This window comes from Phyllobates terribilis, unplaced genomic scaffold (genome assembly GCF_046119375.1).
Source record: "Phyllobates terribilis strain yellow unplaced genomic scaffold, ASM4611937v1 Scaffold_662__1_contigs__length_863905, whole genome shotgun sequence".
Classification (NCBI taxonomy): domain Eukaryota; kingdom Metazoa; phylum Chordata; class Amphibia; order Anura; family Dendrobatidae; genus Phyllobates; species Phyllobates terribilis.
Window position 1 is genome coordinate 792,592 of NW_027363422.1, and position 21,398 is coordinate 813,989.

At 49.2% G+C, this 21,398-nt stretch overlaps 1 pseudogene; it reads right to left on the minus strand.

The window, feature by feature from the left end:
• Nucleotides 1-357: 357 nt before the first annotated feature.
• LOC141235424 (translation factor GUF1, mitochondrial-like) overlaps nt 358-21,398 on the minus strand; it is a 58,418-nt pseudogene continuing 37,377 nt past the window's right edge.

Below are 21,398 nucleotides of genomic sequence, written 5' to 3' on the forward strand. Positions count from 1 at the left end.
ATGCAGAACTCTACCATTCTAAAAATAAACTACAAGTAACCAGATGGCCTCCTTATAAATTAATGATCCCCCCACTTGCATTTGAACCAGGAATGCACAGGATGCTAATGCCATTTATCTGGGGTTTGTTGGTTCTAAAATGAAAAGATAAACGGACATGTGAACAGAGCCTTATTAATGTACTTGGCATTTATTATGCTCTGCAACATTAGCAAAAAACCCTTAAAGATCAGGTTTTATTAGGTTTCCTAATCTCAGGAATTGCAGCACGTTGGGAAATCTTTGTCCCAACCAGACTTGCATTTCTGCTTTTCTACATCCATAGTCTGCTGAGGAGGTAGTGTTAGTTCTACGGTGTCACTTGTCCAACCATCTCTTTAATACACTATTGAATGCATCTTTAGGCACATCGACACTGCCGATTTTCCTCATTTTTTTCTTGCCTTCAGCTTGTCTTTTCAGCAGCTTCATCTTCCTTGTGATATCGCCGCCATACTGCCAAAATACGAGTGATACAAGATATCAATATTCTATGAAAAGATTGGTGTATGAAGATTTTAAAATATTCTAAGGTTTAGTACTTCGGGGGCATCATTAATAAACCGGAGAGCTTCTGCATGGTTGGTGGAGTGCCTCTGCCGTAAGATGTAGTAACGGCAGAGTCAATAACAGTGGAAATAACAGACTAAGTACTGTTAAGCCTCATTCAGACGTCCATGTTACACGTACGTGTGTGTGTTTTTCATGGATAGGCTATATTGGGTACGTGTTCTATGATGCTTTTCACCTGTCCAAGTTTTTTATGGCAGCATGGATGAATATAAGTCTTTGGGTTCATGAAAAACACATACAGCACATGGATTGTGTCTGTGTACTATCCGTATATAAGACTGCATTGTATAGGAGGAACTTTGTCATTTATTTTCTTAATTCATCCGTGAAAATCCCCAATGGTAAAAACAGACACACTGAAGATACTGGTACCTTTTTTTCATATACGTGTTTAAACATGGACGGGTCAATGAGGCCTAAGGGGAATCGGGCAGCGAGTATCAGGCACTGACTGTATGACTCGGAAATGCTGTGACGTTTTGGAAAATAACAATTTAAAAGCTGCCGGTCAAAAAGTTGCATGTAAGACTAGTCGGACAGGAAGGTCCCGGCAGCTTCTCCCTGCACTCGCGTACACGGAGGGACCTGTGAGTCGCTGGTAGCGGGCGGGAGAATTTGCTGGGGACTGGTCTTTTTGACTAGTCTATAGCGCGTCTCGGTCCCCGGCGGCTTTTAGACTGTTTTTCTCTAAAACGCTGCGGTGTTTGAAAGTCAAACATACCTGGCTGAGAATATACAGCCAGTGCCTGATGCATGATGTCCATGTCTGCTGTCACGTTCCCTTTAAAGCAAAATGTATCACTTATAATATTTTAATAATTACAAAACAGATTTTTTACATGATTATGGAGGTAACCATCTTAACTGAACATTTGTTAGCTGCATTAAGGCTATGTGCCCACGATGCAGAAATGCAGCATATTTTTTACGCTTCTCCCTGGCGGGAAAAATGCATGCGGTTTTTACATCATTTTTCCCGGCAGGTAGAAGCGTTTGTCAAGCTTCTTTGCATGCATTTCTGCATGCGGGTTATCAAGCGCTTTTCCAAGCGATTTTAGCATCACTTGGAAAAGTGCTTGACAACTTGTTCACACTATATAAATCCATGCAACCGGCATGGATTTTATACAGTGTGACCAAGTTAGTTAAAAAAAAAAAAAAAAAAGTTTATACTCACCTTCCGATGTCCTCCCAGTGTTTTCGCTGCTCCGTCCGGTCTCTTGCACTGCTCTCGGCGTTGTGAAGGACCTACCATGATGTCACTGAGTCATGGACATGCTTAATGGACATGCTGCGGATTTTTGAGCGCAGCACAAACGCTGTGGAAAAATCAGCAGCATGGGCATTGACATTGTGGCTTGTCATTGGGGACCATGGGGGACGGATTACCTAGCGTTTTTTAAGCGGTTTCGCTGCGGAAATTCCGCGGCAGAAACGCTTGAAAAACGCATAGTGGGCACGCAGCCTTAGAGGTATTCTTTACCGCATGATATGAAGGTAATCCAGCTCAACGAACTGTGAATGCTTTTATTCACACAAATTGCATAACAAAGGACAGGATCAGCAGTACAGCTAGGAGAAATGCGTCAACTGTTTTCGGGTGACAGCCCACCACCAGTCAATAAGGGTGGGCTGTCACCCGAAATGCGTTTGTCACATTTCTCCTAACTACTGCTGATCCTGCCTCTGTTATGCACTTTGTGAATAAAAGCCTATTCACGGTACGTTGATCTGAATTACCTTCATTTTATGACTGTGCTATGCCACAACGTGATGTTTCCGTGCTCTGAACACTTTCAAGATGTTCCCTACGGTGAGCTGGATCCAATATTGCTTCTATATGTTACCCCAGCCACATGAACTATTCCTAAAGCATTCACTAAAATCTTGTTATCTTGCAGGCCTCATGTGCTCATGTTCTGTTATGATCACAAATAATCCTAGAATTACTTACAACTAATATTACCATTGTGGGTCCCTTCTTGCAATTGCTTTTAAGCAAAAAGCTGAAAAGGAGGAGGGTTGTTCGGGACTAACATCTCTAACAGTGCGGTGGCTCACTGGGTAATAAAGGGGTTAGGGCCAGCTTGGTATTATCAGCTGGCCTAAGCCCAAAGTTCATGGGGTCACGCCAATATTAGACATGACCGCCATGAATTTCTAGTAAAGTAATTAAAAAAAACACAACACCCAGAATAAAGTCCTTTAATTGAAATAAACACACAATTTTTTAATGTTCTAAATTAAACCATACTTACCATCACGCCCATTCCAGCTGAAGCCAATGTCTTCTGCAATAAAAGTAAAATAATAAACCAACATCATCCTTACCTTTCCATGGTTCCCAGGATGGCTCCAGCTCTGCTACATTCACATGACAGGCTGGATCGCAGCCGAAAGTTGCCATCCAGCTTGCTATGCCGCAGACACTGAGAAGCGCAGGCATGCTTGCGCTCCTCAGTGTCTGCCTGTGACGGCATCCAGATGAGCCGAGGTCATGTCCAATGAACTCGGCTCACCTCATGCACGTCACTGACAGCGTGGGAAAATTCTCCTGTGCTTGCAGTGAGCATGAGAGAATGTAGCAGAGCTGGAGCCGTCCTGGGAATCATGGAAAGGTAAGGATGATGTTGGTTTATTATTTTACTTTTATTGCAGAAGACAATGGCTTCAGCTGGAATGGGCGTGATGGTAAGTATAGGTTAATTTAGAACAATAAAGAATTGTGTGTTTATTTCAATTAAAGGACTTTATTCTGGGTGTTTGTGTTTTTTTTTAACTTTAACTATGGGGTTAGTAATGGGGGGTGTCTTTTAGACGCCTCTCCATTACTAACCTGGGCTTGATGTCAGCTGGCATTATAAGCTGACATCAACCCCAGCCCTATTACCCCACTGCCATCGCTACAGGGAAGTGGGAAGAGCGAGGCTAAGTGCCAGAATTGGCGCATCCTATGGATGCACCATTTCTGGGGCGGCTGACGGCTGGTGTTTCTAGCCTGGGAGGGGGCCAATATTCATGGCACCCTTCCTGGGCTATTAATATCAGCCCCCAGCTGTCTGCCTAGCCTTTGCTAGCTATTAAAATAGGGGGGACCCCACATAATTTTTTGGGGGGTCCCCCATTTTAATAGCTAGTAAAGGCTAGGTATTCAGCTGGGGGCTGATATTAGTAGCCTGGGAAGCTCAGTGGGTATTACCCCCTTCCCAGGCTTCAAACATCTGCCCCAGCCATCTGCTTAACCTCCGCTAGAGACTAAAATTACGGGGAACCCCACACCAATTTTTTTTTTAAGAAATCCTTTATTTTAGCACTAAATGACAAGTACAGTAATCAACACTATCACTGTACTTCTTATATATGTGACTGACATGTTTCTATCTATCTAATCTATGTGTGATGCTTTATTCTTTCTGTTCTAAATTGTCGGGTACCGAAGCTGAATTGCCGGCCGGCTTTTTTAAAGAGACGGTGCATGAAAACACTATTATTTTTTTAAATAAATCCTTTAACACTAAATGACAAGTACAGTAATCAACACTATCACTGTACTTATTATATATGTGACTGACATGTTTCTATCTATCTAATCTATGTGTGATGCTCTATTCTTTCTGTTCTAAATTGTCGGGTACCGGTGTATGCCGCTGCTGAATTGCTGGCTTTTCATGTAATACATTCTACATTATTCTTAGTTGTTTTCCTTCATGTAGAATTAACCTACAAGGAAAGAAAGGGTTTATTTTCATTCCGATATTTGTGTCACATTGACTTGCATTGGTTTCCGGTATCGGAATCGGCGATATCCGATATTTTTTGGATATTGGTCCGATCCAATCCGATCCGATATTTCCCGATATCGGAAGGTATCGCTCAACACTAGCCATCAATGAAGGTGCTAGGAAAGATGGCTGCCAGTCCTCGGCAGAGATGGACGGATGTGTGCATGATTCACGGAATGAAATGCAGATAGATGAACAGGAGGTCATATACAGATTATATTGGTCTGGCACCTTTCACTGACATAGGTGCTGTATCCGTTGTAAGGCAGCACTAGTCATCATAATGGGGAATACTCGCTTCGCTGCGACAATCAATGCACACGGGCAATGTCTTTCCATTTTTAAACAATGCTCAGCAGTTTATTACTTCTTAAACCACAGTTCACACAGTCCATCTTAGTCCGCCACCGGCATGTTTACACACTTAACATCCGGGAGTCTCTCAAGTAGCAGACAGGCCCAAGTGGCTCCAGTAACAGCCTTCAGCAAGGTAATAAAATAGCAATGTCCATATTAATGTCCATATAACACAGGGTATTACCTTTGCCGGGTTTAGCTGTCTCAGTCCATTACTCCGCCACCACTGTGGCTTTGCGGCTTCCCAGGTAGGGGTCTCCAGCCGTCGTTCCCTCAAAGGCCACTGACATCCACACAGGATCCAGGCTCTGCCTTTCAGGACTCTTACTCGAGCCTCTGCCTTCCAAGGCCACTAGCATCCACACAGGATCCAGGCTCTGCCTTTCAGGCACCAGGCTTCACTCGGCCTCACTAGGCCTCACACGGTCGGTGTCCCACACACACGGAAACAGGCCTTACGCCTCTCTCACAGAACACACCGAACACACCTGTCTCCCATCAAGCAGGGTTTATATATGCATCCCGTACACACACACACACACACTGACAGGACCTTGCTGATGTCACAGTCATGTGATCAGACAGACATTCTGTGCGTGCAGGACCTGTGCTATGTCACAGTCATGTGACCAGTCACCTGAGGGGGAAGGTACATAGTCAGGGAAAACACATCCTGGACCATTACCGTAATGCCAGCAAGTCGCTGCATTACATACCCCCCCCCTCTGTTCAAACTTGTGGGGTTGAACACATAATATACACAATCACTATAACCCCCAGCTCACATAGAGACCATGTACTTTACAATTGTGCTACTCAGCCCCTGGAACATTAGTCAATGACATTAGCCCATTCCTTAGGGACCTACCATTTGTCACTGTCACTGACTTCGTCAGGTCACCTTTCCGGGTTGTAACCTTGTCAGAGCTCCCCCGCTCCCAGCGGTCAGTTGTAACCTTGTCAGGTCTCCCCCGCTCCCAGCGGTCAGTCATAATCTTGTCAGACCTCCCCCGCTCCCAGCGGTCAGTCGTAACCTCGTCAGGTCTCCCCCGCTCCCAGCGGTCAGTCATACAGCGGTGTGACTCACATGCCCTGGTATCTAAGGTCTGGTTCGACTCCGTAATGTCCCGTCCTCTATTGGGTCGTTTGTATGGGCTGCTCAAACCTGAGTTACTGGAGGTCTCACTACCTCTAAACCCACGCCCACTACTCTCAAGACATCTTGAAAGGTCCCTAACTTCAGCTGTAGCTGTTCTGTTATTTAGGGGGCCCTTTCTCTGTCGGGTCTCACAATTTCTAGACGGCTGCCATCTTCTGCTGCTCAGATGATGCTGTCTATCCGCTCGCAGTCTAGCGAGATTCAACTGTTCTACCTCTCGCAGGTAGGTCACTCGGTACTCCAACAGCATGCGCATATATCCCAGGCTTTCTTCTGTTCCTACAGCGGAGAATGATACCATGCCGTCTTCGTCGGGTATCCAGTCCTGACGATCATGTGGACTGCTTACTTTCACCACCCCAGACTTCTTGACCATCATCTGCATGGCTCGACCATTTCTCCCAACGAGCTTCCTCACCAGAACATGAGGCACCCGGATGACCTCTTCACGCATACTGTGAGCTTTCCTCATCAACTCCAGTTGTCTAACGGCTTGTTCCGTCTTCAACCGGAGAAACCGCTTTGTGCGAATACATCGCCAGTGCATGTCACTTAGGATAGCCACCCTCTTCACTGTGACTTCGGTCGTGGACAGGACCACCAGCTGTTTAGCTTCTGAGGTCAAGTACACCTTACAGGCTCCCACGGCCTTCTTAAACTCCTCATGCACGGACTCACTGGTGCATTCTTCCCTCAAATCCTCGGGTACATCTACAAGGCACTTGTACCGAGACGTTTCGGTCTCACCAGTGGTTTCCAGACGATCAACCAGCTCAGGTTTCAGGGGCAATTGACCTCAAGCTTCTTCACCCTGTATGCTTCCCCTGAGCTGACTCACAGCTACAAATTCACGAATTTTCGTCTTGACCACTTCCATCTCATATTTATGTGTGGTTAACACTCTCTTAGCTCTCCTCAGGTCCACCTTCTCATGGTATAAGGGAGTGAGTGCAACGTGTTCGCCCTTTTCCTTCTCCAAGAAGGCCTCGTTCACTGAGTGATACTTTGTCAGGCGACTTTTGAGCCCGGAAACTTCTTCCTCTAGCTCCGCCACTCGCCTCTCAGCGGCCCGTCTCTGAAGCTCTTCCTGCTTCAACAGCTCTTCCAGCAGCAGAGCTCTCTCAGACCTCTCCGTCTCCAATGTGCCCACTCGGCTCTCAATAGCCAGTCTCTCACGCCTCTCTTGCGTCCACTGGGTTTGTAGCAACTCCTTGAGCTGCTTGATCTCGGCTCCGACATCCACCGAACCCTCCGAGCCCACATCACTCGAGGAGGTATCTGCTTCATACCTCCCATGACCAGCGGTCAACTCCTGGCCCTGGTCTGTGGCTTTTCCGATGGACTCCTCCATCCTCTCTCGCTCAGCTTCCATCTTGCTGACTGTTTCCTTAAGGTACGTCTCCGCCTTCTGGAGAGTATCACAGGACATCTGTAGCTCCTTCACCTGAGCTTCCAGATCTAGGGTCTTTCCCCGAAGATCATCATTCTCCTCACGGGTGTCTTGCAGAGTGGTCTCAACCACTTGGCGCACTTGCCCTGCACCTGCCTTATCCTCCTCTAGTTTTTTCTTCACCTTGAGGAGATCCTCATAATCTCTCTTACTCTGTTGCAGTTCCCTACTGCGTTCACCACACTCCTTCTTGGAGTCACACAGCTCCTGGTTGAGCTGTTTGCGCAGTCATTCTAGGGTTTGTTCACGCCCAGCAACTTCATGCTGCAGCGCCTCTTTGAGGACAGACAGCTCTAACTGTACCAGGGAGAAGCGATCTTTCACCTCGCATAACTCATCTTCACACACCGCTCTGTCAATCTCTAATTGAAAAACCTCCTCCTTGATTTTGCGGCGGTCCTCCTTAATTCCATAGAACATTTCCTTCCAATGGTTAATTTCCGCGTTGCTTCCCTCCACATCTCGCTGCCAGTTCCTCATAACCTGGTATATTTTCTGCTGTTCAGATTCCAGGTTCAGCTGGTATGAGGACACGTTCCCCAGGTTTTCCCTTAGTTGCTGCACGTCACTCTGATACTGCTGCCTGATAGGCTCCAGCTCTTGGTCATGACTGGCCGCCTCCTCTTTCAGGGCTGTCAGATCCTTCTGACTCGGTACCGTACCGGAGGTTGCTACTGGCAACATCACCTCCTTTTCTATCTCTAATGGAGGATCCACACTTGAAGCAAAGGCACACAGTACTACATTCTCTTTATTTTCATTTTCAGCGAGGACTACCGGAGCAACCTTTTTGTGGCCCTTGCGCCGTCGACGACGAGAGGGGGACTCTCTCCCCTCGTCTAGCCCCTCCTGACTGAACTCACTTTTTACTTTCATAGTGTCACAGTCAGCTACGGGGTCTGTGTCACTCCCCATGGTGTTGTGGACTAACAGGTCACCTCCCACTTTGACGTCACCCCCTTCTACTGGAGTTCCCCCGTTATCAACGGTCACATTGTCATTTTTAGGAGGTACCAACCCACAACCAGTAACAATTTCCAGTTTTCTGCACTCTACGCTGTTTTGAAAATCTGCCCCTTTTAGACTCCGCCCCCTTTTTAACAAACACACCTACAGGGTAATTTTTAGAAAAAAAATCAGCAATAGTCTTAGGACTTAGTTCACAACAGCTCTTACCACTTCCCCGGGCACTCTGGGACAACACTGGCGCCCCCGGAGAGTTCATAGAATGGTCCACTGCCGCCATTCCATATGGTGCCCACAGCTCCTGTGGTTGCTGCACCATGTCCAGTTTCATGTCCAGTAGACGTTTCTCATATATGCGGTCCGACTCATCAGACCCATTTGCTGCTCCGTTCACAGCCATCGCGGTGCACTGTTCACACCAGAACTTCACCGCTCTCCCCGGAAAATTTTCGTGGCCCCGCCGAACCACAGCAAAACCGGATTTGAGTGCGACGACAACCTTCGCAACCCCGCCGAGTTGCAGCCAGATGCTTTAAACTTCGTGAGCCCCGCCGAGCCACGGCAAACCAGGTTTGAGTGCGACGCCAATCTTCGCAACCCCGCCGAGTTGCAGCCAGATGCTTTAATCCACACTCGTCCTGTGCCGTTGCCCCTAGCAACCGGGCTGCAGCTGCCCGCACTCTCGAACCATATGTAAGGCAGCACTAGTCATCATAATGGGGAATACTCGTTTTGCTGCGACAATCAATGCACACGTGCGATGTCTTTCCGTTTTTAAACAATGCTCAGCAGTTTATTACTTCATAAACCACAGTTCACACAGTCCATCTTAGTCCGCCACCGGCATGTTTCCACACTTAACATCCGGGAGTCTCTCAAGTAGCAGACAGGCCCAAGTGGCCCAAGTAACAGCCTTCAGCAAGGTAATAAAATAGCAATGTCCATATTAATGTCCATATAACACAGGGTATTACCTTTGCCGGGTTTAGCTGTCTCAGTCCATTACTCCGCCACCACTGTGGCTTTGCGGCTTCCCAGGTAGGGGTCTCCAGCCGTCGTTCCCTCAAAGGCCACTGACATCCACACAGGATCCAGGCTCTGCCTTTCAGGACTCTTACTCAAGCCTCTGCCTTCCAAGGCCACTAGCATCCACACAGGATCCAGGCTCTGCCTTTCAGGCACCAGGCTTCACTCGGCCTCACTAGGCCTCACACGGTCGGTGTCCCACACACACGGGAACAGGCCTTACGCCTCTCTCACAGAACACACCGAACACACCTGTCTCCCATCAAGCAGAGTTTATATATGCATCCCGTGCACACACACACACACTGACAGGACCTTGCTGATGTCACAGTCATGTGATCAGACAGACATTCGGTGCGTGCAGGACCTGTGCTATGTCACAGTCATGTGACCAGTCACCTGAGGGGGAAGGTACATGGTCAGGTAAAACACATCCTGGACGATTACCGTAATGCCAGCAAGTCGCTGTATTACACCGTGTACTGCCTTTTCTACAATAGTCAATTAGCACATGGCAGAAAAAATTAGCTATTTTCAGAGTTTTCCTTTACATCCATTGAAAACTAGAAAGATGGATTTATAAAAAATACACGTGCTTTACTTTTTTTTTAATACTGACTAGAATTTAACAAAAACACAAAAGGTGTTAAATCTAAAAGTTTGTTTAAATAGAGAAAGTGTTTGACAAGTTAATATATTCTTCAACCCTGCCACACAAGGCTTCAATACTTTATAACCTTAGAGACATTGCTTGATCTTCCGGCTGAGCTGTAAATTGAGAAAATCATAATCTTTGAATGGGCGTTAATATATATATATATTTTTTTTAAATCAAAGCAGCAAAAGCACTATATATATAAGACATACAATACATACACATTTTGCCAAGACGTTCTTTCTGTAGGCTTTAATTCTGAAAAAGAAGAGGTATAATATAACAGGACACACAGAAATAAGCATGCTGTTAGGGTATGTGCACACGATGCAGAAATGCTCAGGATTTTTTCCTGAGCGTTTCTGCATCTCTCTGGCAGGAAAAAACGCATGCGGATTGTACATGTGGTTTCCTGCCAGGGGCATGCGGAAATGAAGCGGTCTTCACTTTCATTTCCGCATGCGGGTTGACAAGCGCTTCCCAAGCGATTTTAGCATCACTTGGAAAGTGCTTGTCAACTTCACACTACATAAATCCATGTGACGCGCCCCCTGGGCCTGTGTTGTGCAGGGAACCCGGAACCGGGCCTGTTGTAGAATGCTGGGGGTTGTAGTCTCCGTGTGGCGGTGACCTGGTCCGTGCCCAGGGTGGTCAAACCAGTGGCAGTCTTAATGTATAGCAAATGTCCGACTACGCCACCCGTGGATTGCGGTCAGTGGGGACCGCCGCTGCGCTGCCAACCGCTGAGGCTGATGTTGTTTGCGCAGCCGAGTATGGGATAACTCCCCACGGGAGAAGTATTGCCTCAGGGCAGCTAATGTGAGAGATGATGGGAGTGATGGTGTGAGGGTCCCAGTGCTAATGGTGCTGGTGCGGCAAGGAGACGTGAGGTGCAGTTCAGGGTCTTTACTGATGGTACAAGGCAGACCCTCCCGGGAGTACTGGCTAGTATAAGGGGCCTGGTCAGTCTGCGAGCAAGCAGGAGTTCCCCTGGCCAGGTGGAGTTGTAGGCCTCCCCGTTTATCTGCACTCTTCCTGGCTACCTTGCTGTCAGCGGTTACAAGTAGCCCACGTCCCTGAGCATACCGTGTGGTGCTCACCCGTATGGCTGGTGACTTGGGGCCTTCTGTTAGCCTCCGCTCCTGGATGGCGGCGCTGGTCCCTTCTTTGTGACTGAGCCTCCGGGCTTCTATGGCCAGAGGACCTGGAATCCCCTGCCGGTTGGTTTCTGCTGCTGGGTATATATCAGTCCCCACAGCCTCGGACTCCTGTGTCCGGTTTTAGTAACTTCAGCCAGGGCGAGCTATATCTCTGCTCACAGCCCCTGGCCTTCAGCTGCTGCTCCTACAGAGCTCCTGTTCTCACTTTCCCTCTCCAGACTCTGACTGCTCTGCTTGTTCTGCAGGCTCTGTCTCTGTCTAACCTAATCCCGCCCCAGACCCAGTTTATAAGGGCAGATTCCTCCCCTCCCAGGTCTGGGTGGGCAGTGTTGCATGCTTAGGGCTCCTGACCAGAGAAACCTCCCACTTGCTCTCAGACATAATATCTCTATTACTGTGGCAACCAGACCCCTGGGGTGTCACATTCCCCCCTAGTAAATTTTAGTACTCCGGGACTAAACACATTTTTAAAACATAATAACAGGGTATAACAATAATTCGATAACATATTTACAAGAAGCTGTAGTTCTTTAAAGGTCACGGGTGTCCATATCACCCAAGGTGAAGTTTTAAGGGAAGTAGGGGACCTGTCCAAAGCAAACCCCTTGCGTTGTCCTTGGGCGTGGCTGCAAGGCTGGAGCTAGCTACTTTGGGCCGCAAGTAGGCCACGCCAGACAGGTTTTCTCTTCCGCGGCCGTCTTCACAAGAGGCACCAAGGTGCAACTATCTACAAAACTGTTCCGGTTATCCAGCGTTCATAACCTGTTAGTCCATAAAAATCTGCAGGGTAACTGAGAAACATAATTAATAACAGGCAACAAACATAAACCATAAACAGTTAACAGATAAATTCACAGTGCATTAGTTTAGATTCTCCAGCGAGCGGGCATCTGACCTCTAGTGGACCTACGGAGCTCACTAACTGGTTCTGCACTACAGGGTGTAGGAGGTGTTATGGGTAAGCTGGGCAGCTGTCTGCGCACTCTTTGGCTCACTAGGGGCACGGCAGGCTTACTACTAGCAGAGGGTTGATCCTCCTGTACTGCTGGTGTGGACTCTTCTGCCTCTTGGGCCGGCTGCTCTTCCAGCTCTACCGGTTCCTCTGTAGGCACTTGCGGGGCTGGCTGGAGAAAGGTGAGGACGGGTACCACGACAGCGCCGTTTACTTGTGTCCAAGACCGGGGGAAGTCTCCGAGTACGGTACTGATCATTTCTTCCCTTTCCTCTGCGGGTTGAGGGTTTTCTTGATCTTCTTCAGGGCTTTGCAGCTGCTCGGGACACTTCTTCAGGTGGTCTCTGGAGACAATGGCTGTGGTTTCTCCTCCATCCTTACTGATTATGCAGATTTTTGGGTTCTCATGGCTTGATGGCAGTACGGTGTACGGGTCCTTCTCCCACTGGTCGTCCAACTTGTGGAGCCGCCTCTTCCTCTTCAAGACCTGCTCTCCAGGTACCAGGAGAACAGCGGGAGCATACTGGTTATAAGCCTTCTCTTGCCTTTCTCTAGCTTGAGACAGACTTCGCTCGACGCTCTCCTGTACTTTCCGATACTGCTGCTGCCGTTCTGTATCCCAGTCTGCCTCTGGCGAGGTGTCCTCAGGCGTCAGGACTCCCATATCCAGGTCAATAGGCAGCTTACCAGGTCTTGCTCTCATTAGGTAAGCCGGGGTACAGTTGGTTGAACCTACAGGGATGTGGTTATACAGGTCCACCAGATCGGGCAGTTTCTCAGGCCACAGATTGCATTCTTCCAGGGGCAATGTTTTTAGCAGATCTATCATCACCTGGTTCATCTTCTCGCAGAGTCCATTGGTTTGAGGGTGATAGGGCGTTGTTCTTATCTTCTTGCAGCCATAGAGGTTGCAGAACTCCTGGAAGACCTCGGCTTCGAAGGCTGGTCCTTGGTCTGTCAACACTTGGTCCGGGTACCCGTGTGGACGGCAGAAGTGCTGCTGGAAGGCTCTAGGTGCTGTTTGAGCCGTTAAGTCCTTGACCGGGACCACAACCAGGAACCGGGAGTAATGATCTACGATTGTGAGGGCGTAGACATACCCAGATCTGCTTGGAGCCAGTTTCACATGGTCCAGGGCTACCAGTTCCAGTGGCTGTCTGGTGATGATGGGCTGCAGGGGAGTCTTCTGGCTGGCTCGGTCTTTTCTTCTCAGGTGGCACGGGCCACAGTCTCTGCACCACCTCTCGATGACTCCTCTCATGCCTACCCAGTAGAACCGTTCACGCAACAAGAACTCCAGCTTCTTCCATCCGAAATGCCCTGCTCCGTTGTGGTATGCCTCCAGAACCATAGCCGCGTCTCGTCTTGGGACCACTACCTGCCAGGTCAACTCATGTGTTCGAGAGTTAACCATTCTCCGGCACAGCTTCTCCCTGTAGAGGAACAGCTTACTTTTCTCCTTCCACAGTTGCTTGGTCTCCTCCGGAGCATCTGGGTCAAGACGGGCATCGGCCTGGGTCAGCATTTCCTTCACCAAATGGACTGCGGGATCACTGTCTTGCGTCTCCGCCCAGTTGTAGTGGGGCAAGGGATTGAATGTCATGGAGCGCCTGTCCTTCACACGGTGGGAATACAGGGTAATCCCATGACGGTGGAACGCAGGGAGCTCAACTTCTTCCAGATCTTCTGGATCTTCCCCTACGTCCGGTAAGTTCGGCATTCTAGACAGGGCATCCGCGTTGGCATTTGAGCGTCCTGCCCGGTATCTGATGGTGAATTCAAAGTTGGACAGGCGGGCCATCCATCTCTGTTCCAGGGCACCGAGCCTTGCAGTGTCCAGGTGTGTCAACGGGTTGTTATCCGTGAACACGGTGAATTTGGAGGAGGCAAGGTAATGCTTGAAACGTTCGGTCACTGCCCACACTACTGCCAGGAACTCCAGCTTGAATGAGCTATAATTCTCAGGGTTCCTCTCCGTGGGCAGTAGCTTTCGGCTGGCGTAAGCGATTATCCGTTTTTTCCCTTGCTGGATCTGGGACAGTACGGCTCCTAGCCCGATGTTGCTTGCGTCCGTGTGGAGGATAAAGGGCTGGCTGTAGTCTGGATATGCCAGGATTTCATCCCCCGTGAGGGCCATCTTCAGCTGGCAGAAGGACTCCTCTTCCAGCTTTTCCCACCTAAAGGGCGGCTTCTGGTTTTTGGCTTTCCGAGATTGACCTATCAGGAGGTCCTGCATAGGGGCTGCCATTTTGGTGAAACCGGGAATGAATCTTCGGTAGTAGCCTACCAACCCGAGGAACTGTCGCACTTCCTTTATGCTGGAGGGTCTTGGCCAGTCCTTAATCACGGTGATCTTATCAGGGTCAGGAGCCACTCCGTCAGCACTCACCACGTGTCCCAGGTATTGCACCTTTGGTTTCAGGAGGTGACACTTGGAGGGTTTCACCTTTAGGCCGTAGTTTGCCAGAGCTTCGAACACTTCTGCCAGGTGTTTCAGGTGGTCCTCGTAGGTCTTGGAATAGACGATGACATCGTCCAGGTATAACAGGACCGTCTCGAAGTTCCGGTGTCCCAAACAGCATTCCATCAACCGTTGGAAGGTTCCTGGTGCGTTGCAGAGCCCGAACGGCATACAGTTAAATTCGCTGAGACCCATCGGGGTGGTGAATGCGGTCTTCTCCCGGTCCGCCTCTGCTACAGGAACCTGCCAGTACCCGCTAGTGAGATCCAAAGTAGAGAAGAAGTTAGCAGATTTTAATGCAGCTAAGGACTCTTCTATCCTTGGTAACGGGTACGCATCTTTGTGTGTGATACGGTTGACCTTCCTGTAGTCTACACACATTCTCATGGTGTTGTCTTTCTTTTTCACTAAGACTAGTGGAGCTGCCCAGGGGCTACAGCTGTCCCTGATTACCCCAGCCTCCTTCATGTCTCTAAGCATCCCCTTGGCGTGTTGGTAGTGTGCCGGGGGTACGGGTCGGTATCTCTCCTTTATGGGAGGATGGTCTCCCGTGGGGATGTGATGTTCTACCCCTTTACTAGCCTGAAGTCTAGCGGGTGTTTACTAAACACTCTCTCGTACTCTCGAACCACCCGATAGACTCCCTGTTTCTGGTGTGAGGGAGTGGAGTCAGTACCCAAATGCAGTTGCTGACACCAGTCCTCCATTGGTTTCTTAGAGCCGTTACCTTCCTCTGGTTGAGATGGAGGCAAGGGTTCCACGGCCTGTACAGAGTTCTGGTTGATGGTGAACAATTTGGCTAGCGTGGCATACCGGGGCAGGTGTACTTCTCTCTCCCCGATATTTATGATGCGAACGGGCACCCTCCCATGGCGTACATCGACCACCCCCCGTGCTGTCAAAATGGTGGGCCTACTGTCTGAGTAGACGGGTTCTACCATTGCTTGGTAGTCTCTACCTCTTAGACCAATAGCTGCCCGGCACCAAATCATCATCTCACTTTTTGGGGGCATGGCAATAGGGAACTGGTCACACATTCTCACGCTACCTATCTCGCCACCAGATAGTTCCACCTGTTGCCGTTTCATCAGTGCCCGGATCTCTTTTTGGAGCACACGCTGCTGGCTGGAACTGGCGTTCTTGGCAACCTGTTGCAAAATAAGAATCACCTCTGCAAGACAATTTTCAATCACATTAGTTCCCAAGGTTATTCTAGGGTGACTCTCATGACGGTCTATGTCCACTATAATCAGTCCTTGTGCCGCCAGTTCGACTTTACCGATCTTAATGGTCACCTCTTTGAATCCCACCTGCGGCACGGGCTGACCATTGCTGGCGATGATACTCAGGTCGTCATCTGGGTAGCGGGTTATGTCCGAGTCATTCCAGTACTGTTTAAAGAGCACGTACGGGATGGTGGTCACCTGTGACCCAGTGTCTAGTAGGGCACTCATAGGAATGCCATCCAGTACCACAGGCAAGATTGGACGTCCCCCTACTATTTATCACGCCAGTTTGATGGGCCTGATGGTCTTATGCCTGGGGGTTGGCCCTCTACCCCAGGTTGTGCCCGTTTAAATGACAGTACCTTGCCACATGTCCGGGTTGATTGCAGCGGCGGCAGATGGGTCGTCCGTCCTCGTTGTATCTGTCGCTGGGTCTTCCTCTGGCCGGTGGGGTCCTCCTCAGTCGGCGCCACGGGACGTCCTCCGGTCCGGATGCCAGCTGGATCTTTCCTGGAGAAGAGACCTGTAAAGACTGCACAGTTCTGGTTAGCGCGGCAACGCTCTTAGTCAGCTCTTGGACCTGATGGTGCAGGTCTGTAGCCGGGTCACTGTTTAAAGCCTGCGCATCAGCTCCCACAGGCCCTGCAGACAAGGGCGCCGTCTCCTGGTGGTAAGTGATAGCAGGGGGCCTGTGGGTCACAGCGCCACCTGGTGCCGGTTCTCGGAGCACCTGGATGGCTCTGTCCTTGAACTGTGCAAAGTCCAGGTCAGGGTCCTGTAAGGCCATTGCCCGCAACTGGGTTCGGTGGGCATTGCACAATAGACCCTCAATAAATTGTTCAGTCAACAGCTTATCTTCATTTCCCACGCTGTCAGGGTCTGCCTGCTTAATGGCTCTCAGGGCCTCTTGTAGGTTTAGAGCATAGTCTCTTATACTCTCATGTGCCCGCTGATTACACCGGTAAAATCTGAGCTTTATTTCGCCTGAGGTGCGGGTATCAAATGTGTCTTTCAGCGGGCTAGTATTTCTCTGACAGTCCTCTTCCTCCTAGGTGGCCAGGACTTTACCTCCCTTTGGGCTGCCCCGATTAATTGGGCCACCAGGATGCTCACTTTTTGCTCTTCTGTGAGGGGGTACACCTGGAAGAGGCTATCCAGTCTTTCTCTAAAGTCATTTAGAGTATGTGACTCCCCTGAGTACTGGGGTAGCCAGGTTGCCCCCGGGATATAGGGCATGGTGAATGGCATGACTGCTGCAGCGGTTGCGCTGGCGGTGGCTGTGGCAGTGGAGCTCCCCTCGGTATCCGGCATCCTACTCCCCCCTAGTGGACCGTGGCCTACCTTGCGATGCTCTTCTTCCGTAGGCCGCGGCTCCGCAGTCGATCGTCGGGGTTGAGGACCTGACGTCGCGCTCCGATGACGTCAGCGTTGCTCTTCCTCCCTTCCAGGACCTTGCGCAGCGTCAGAGCGTGGGGCGGAGCGTGGGGCGGAGCTTCGGATCTCGCGCGCTTTTGGCGTCCACGCCCCTCTTCTTCCCGTGCGGCGTCCCGAAGATGGCATCCGAAGGCGGGAAGCAGCTGCGGATGGCGGGAAGAAGGCAGAAGACGGCGGGAAACGGTCCAAGATGGCGTCTGATGGCGGGAATCGGCTCCGGATGGCGGGAAACGACTCCGGACGGCGGGAAACTTCACCACAGTAAGTATAAAAGTCTCTTTTTCAGGCACGCAGTACCCGGTGGTTGCGGGCACGAAATCCTGCCGACTACGCCAAAGTTGACGCGCCCCCTGGGCCTGTGTTGTGCAGGGGAACCCGGAACCGGGCCTGTTGTAGAATGCTGGGGGTTGTAGTCTCCGTGTGGCGGTGACCCGGTCCGTGCCCAGGGTGGTCAAACCAGTGGCAGTCTTAATGTATAGCAAATGTCCGACTACGCCACCCGTGGATTGCGGTCAGTGGGGACCGCCGCTGCGCTGCCGACCGCTGAGGCTGATGTTGATTGCGCAGCCGAGTATGGGATAACTCCCCACGGGAGAAGTAATGCCTCAGGGCAGCTAATGCGAGAGATGATGGGAGTGATGGTGTGAGGGTCCCAGTGCTAATGGTGCTGGTGCGGCAAGGAATCACAGAGACGTGAGGTGCAGTTCAGGGTCTTTACTGATGGTACAAGGCAGACCCTCCCGGGAGTACTGGCTAGTATAAGGGGCCTGGTCAGTCTGCAAGCAAGCAGGAGTTCCCCTGGCCAGGTGGAGTTGTAGGCCTCCCCGTTTATCTGCACTCTTCCTGGCTACCTTGCTGTCAGTGGTTACAAGTAACCCACATCCCTGAGTATACCGTGTGGTGCTCACCCATATGGCTGGTGACTTGGGGCCTTCTGTTAGCCTCCGCTCCTGGATGGCGGCGCTGGTCCCTTCTTTGTGACTGAGCCTCCGGGCTTCTATGGCCAGAGGACCTGGAATCCCCTGCCGGTTGGTTTCTGCTGCTGGGTATATATCAGTCCCACAGCCTCGGACTCCTGTGTCCGGTTTTAGTAACTTCAGCCAGGTCGAGCTATATCTCTGCTCACAGCCCCTGGCCTTCAGCTGCTGCTCCTACAGAGCTCCTGTTCTCACTTTCCCTCTCCAGGCTCTGACTGCTCTGCTTGTTCTGCAGGCTCTGTCTCTGTCTAACCTAATCCCGCCCCAGACCCAGCTTATAAGGGCAGATTCCTCCCCTCCCAGGTCTGGGTGGGCAGTGTTGCATGCTTAGGGCTCCTGACCAGAGAAACCTCCCACTTGCTCTCAGACATAATATCTCTATTACTGTGGCAACCAGACCCCTGGGGTGTCACACATGCAACCGGCATGGATTTATATAGTGTGTGAATGTCAAAAAATAAAAAATAAATATATACTTTACCCTCTGATGGCCCCCGGTGTCCTGCTTCGCTCGGTCCCGGCTGCCGGCAGTGAAGACTTTAGAACCTTCCGACGTCAGCGTCACGTGACCGGTCACATGACTCTGACGTCAGCGTCACGTGACCGGTCACATGACTCTGACGTCAGCGAAGGTCCTTCTTCATTCAACCGCGAAGTGCGGGGAATCAAGCAGGAGGGCTGCACGGGCCGTCAGGAGGTGAGAATATATATATTTTTTATTTTATTCTTTTTTTTTTAATGGTACCTGGGTCTGGATGAGAGTCCTCTCATCCACACCCGGGTACCATCCGCACATTAGACCGCATGAAAAGCACATCAACATATACAGTGATGCGGATTCCATGCGGTCTAATGCAAGTCAATGGCGGCAAAAGAGCAGCGTTTCCGCAAAATTAATTGACATGCATGCGGATTTCAATTGGGGAACATTGCTGCCCTTCTACCATGCGTTTTTCATGCGCTTCCGCAGCGTTTACGCAACTGCAAAAACGCCGCGGAAACGCATGAAAAACGCATCGTGTGAACTCAGCCTTACAGTGTAACCCAATGAATTAGGTTATGACCTGGAAATATGGGCCCCAAGTTGCCGTCTGCTGTAAAGACTTAATATTCTATTCTGTATTGAATGATCTTAAGGGTAATAAGCACAAGAAGAACAGTTACTTGCTCCAACACCTTTTAATGCTCTCACTATTGTAAGACTACAATATGTTTACATGTGGTGTAATTATTGAGGATTCACCATCAATATCTGCAATAAAGTTCAGTACAGAATTTGTGTTTATAAAGGAAAAATATCTGTGCAGATTTGAGAATTTCTTTTAAGACATGGATGCTCTTAAAAAATATATATTTAAAAAAATAAATCCAACGCAGTTCGCTCTGAGGTCTGTGCTGCCTGCTCCGTTTGGAGGACCCAACTGCTCAAGCCTGTGATTGGCAGCAGCGCTCAGGTGACTAGAATCGGATGTTTCCTTATTGTTCCCATCACAGCCTCGGTGCAGGAAATTTTGGGAAGTGAGTGACGTCCTACACTAAAACTATGACAGGGACATTGATCTCTTCTTCAGTCACAAAGAGGGGGCATGATTATAGCACATGAGGCCGGACTAGTCCTGGCCAATAGATAAAGCCGCCCCCCTCCGAACTAGTCCCGGACAATAGATGCCCACCCCCCTCTGGACTAGTATTGGCGGCCAATACATTGCGCACCCCCACTTCCCCCTCTGGACTAGTCCCAGACAATAGATGCCGCAGCTCCCCCCTCCAGACTAGTCCCAGCCAATAGATCCCCCCCTCTGGACTAGTCCCAGCCAATAGATCCCCCCCTCTGAACTAGTCCCAGCCAATAGACCCCCCCCGGACTAGTCCCAGCCAATTTGCCTATTGCTAGCAGCGATGTAAGAAATGTTTTTACTGCACATAGCAATCAACTTTTGATTCCTGCATCATAATGAAGGATAATAGCAGTTTGGGAGACTTGGAGGACATGACAGGTTTCCTTTAATAGGAATATCCCATAAAGTGTCATACATGACAAATCTATAGACTGCGTCTCTTGTTGGGATACCCTTTTCACTTTCCAGTAGCATAGGATTTTATAGCATAAATATAAAAAAAACACTGAAAATTATAGTGTGAAAAACCACATGAGGGTAGTTTAACACGGATCGTTTTTTTTTTAAAGAATGCCATGCTTTTCTACTTTATTTTAATGGAAGGAGACGAACATCCAGGTTTCCTGGCCTAGATCCTCCTTTATTCACTACATTGGACACACCAGACAAAGGTAGTAATTAATACTTACGTTTCTCGAGCAATTATCCTGCTACCGATGGAACTGCTATCTCAAACAGCTCTCTTGGTATGGAGTCACGTAACCGTTCACACATTGCTTTACCCACTTCATACGCCTTTTCCCTAAGTTAAAGCGTGAGCTCATTAAAAATCACATGTAACTCAATTTCTTGTTAATTGGGGTTTATTCACCTTTGTAAAGCCCATCTCTAACGAAGAACATATCCTCTACAATAACGAGTATAAAGAAGCCCTTTAACGAGTCCTCATCTACCAAGTACCAATAATTTCTATATAGTGGCTTCCAGTCTATATAGGCACCCATCAACCTGCCATAGATGTTATTACCCAGTTTCCCTCAAACATGGGGAAGAAGCACATAAATAGGCAGATTTAACATTCAGGACAGGAGAAAGTGGCATGTCACCCAATAATAGACCAGCCCTCCGAATCAAAGGAGAACCTTTCTAGGGACCCCAACCAGTCACCCCTCCCTTAAATTCCAGCTCTAGGGGCTACATACAATTTACTATTACATATGTAATCTTCCATTTTCCCCTTAAAATAATTCATTAGGTTTCATGGCCACAACACTTACTTATGTGCAATAGTCACTAGTTCTTCCACCGGCCAACCATTCAATAAAATATTCATTTTCACCAGATCAGCAGGTTAGTATCCCGCGTCTTCATAGTCAAAGCTATATATCATAATAACATATGTATTCGTCCATTAGAAATGTTCTTACACTAATCAAAAATTGCAGATGTTCTAATACATCAAGTCCATGGAAAGTAGGTAGACCCAAACAGATATATTAACATATAAATCGGATGGTTCTGCCATTACATCCATGGTGTAGATCATGAAAATTAAGCAATAT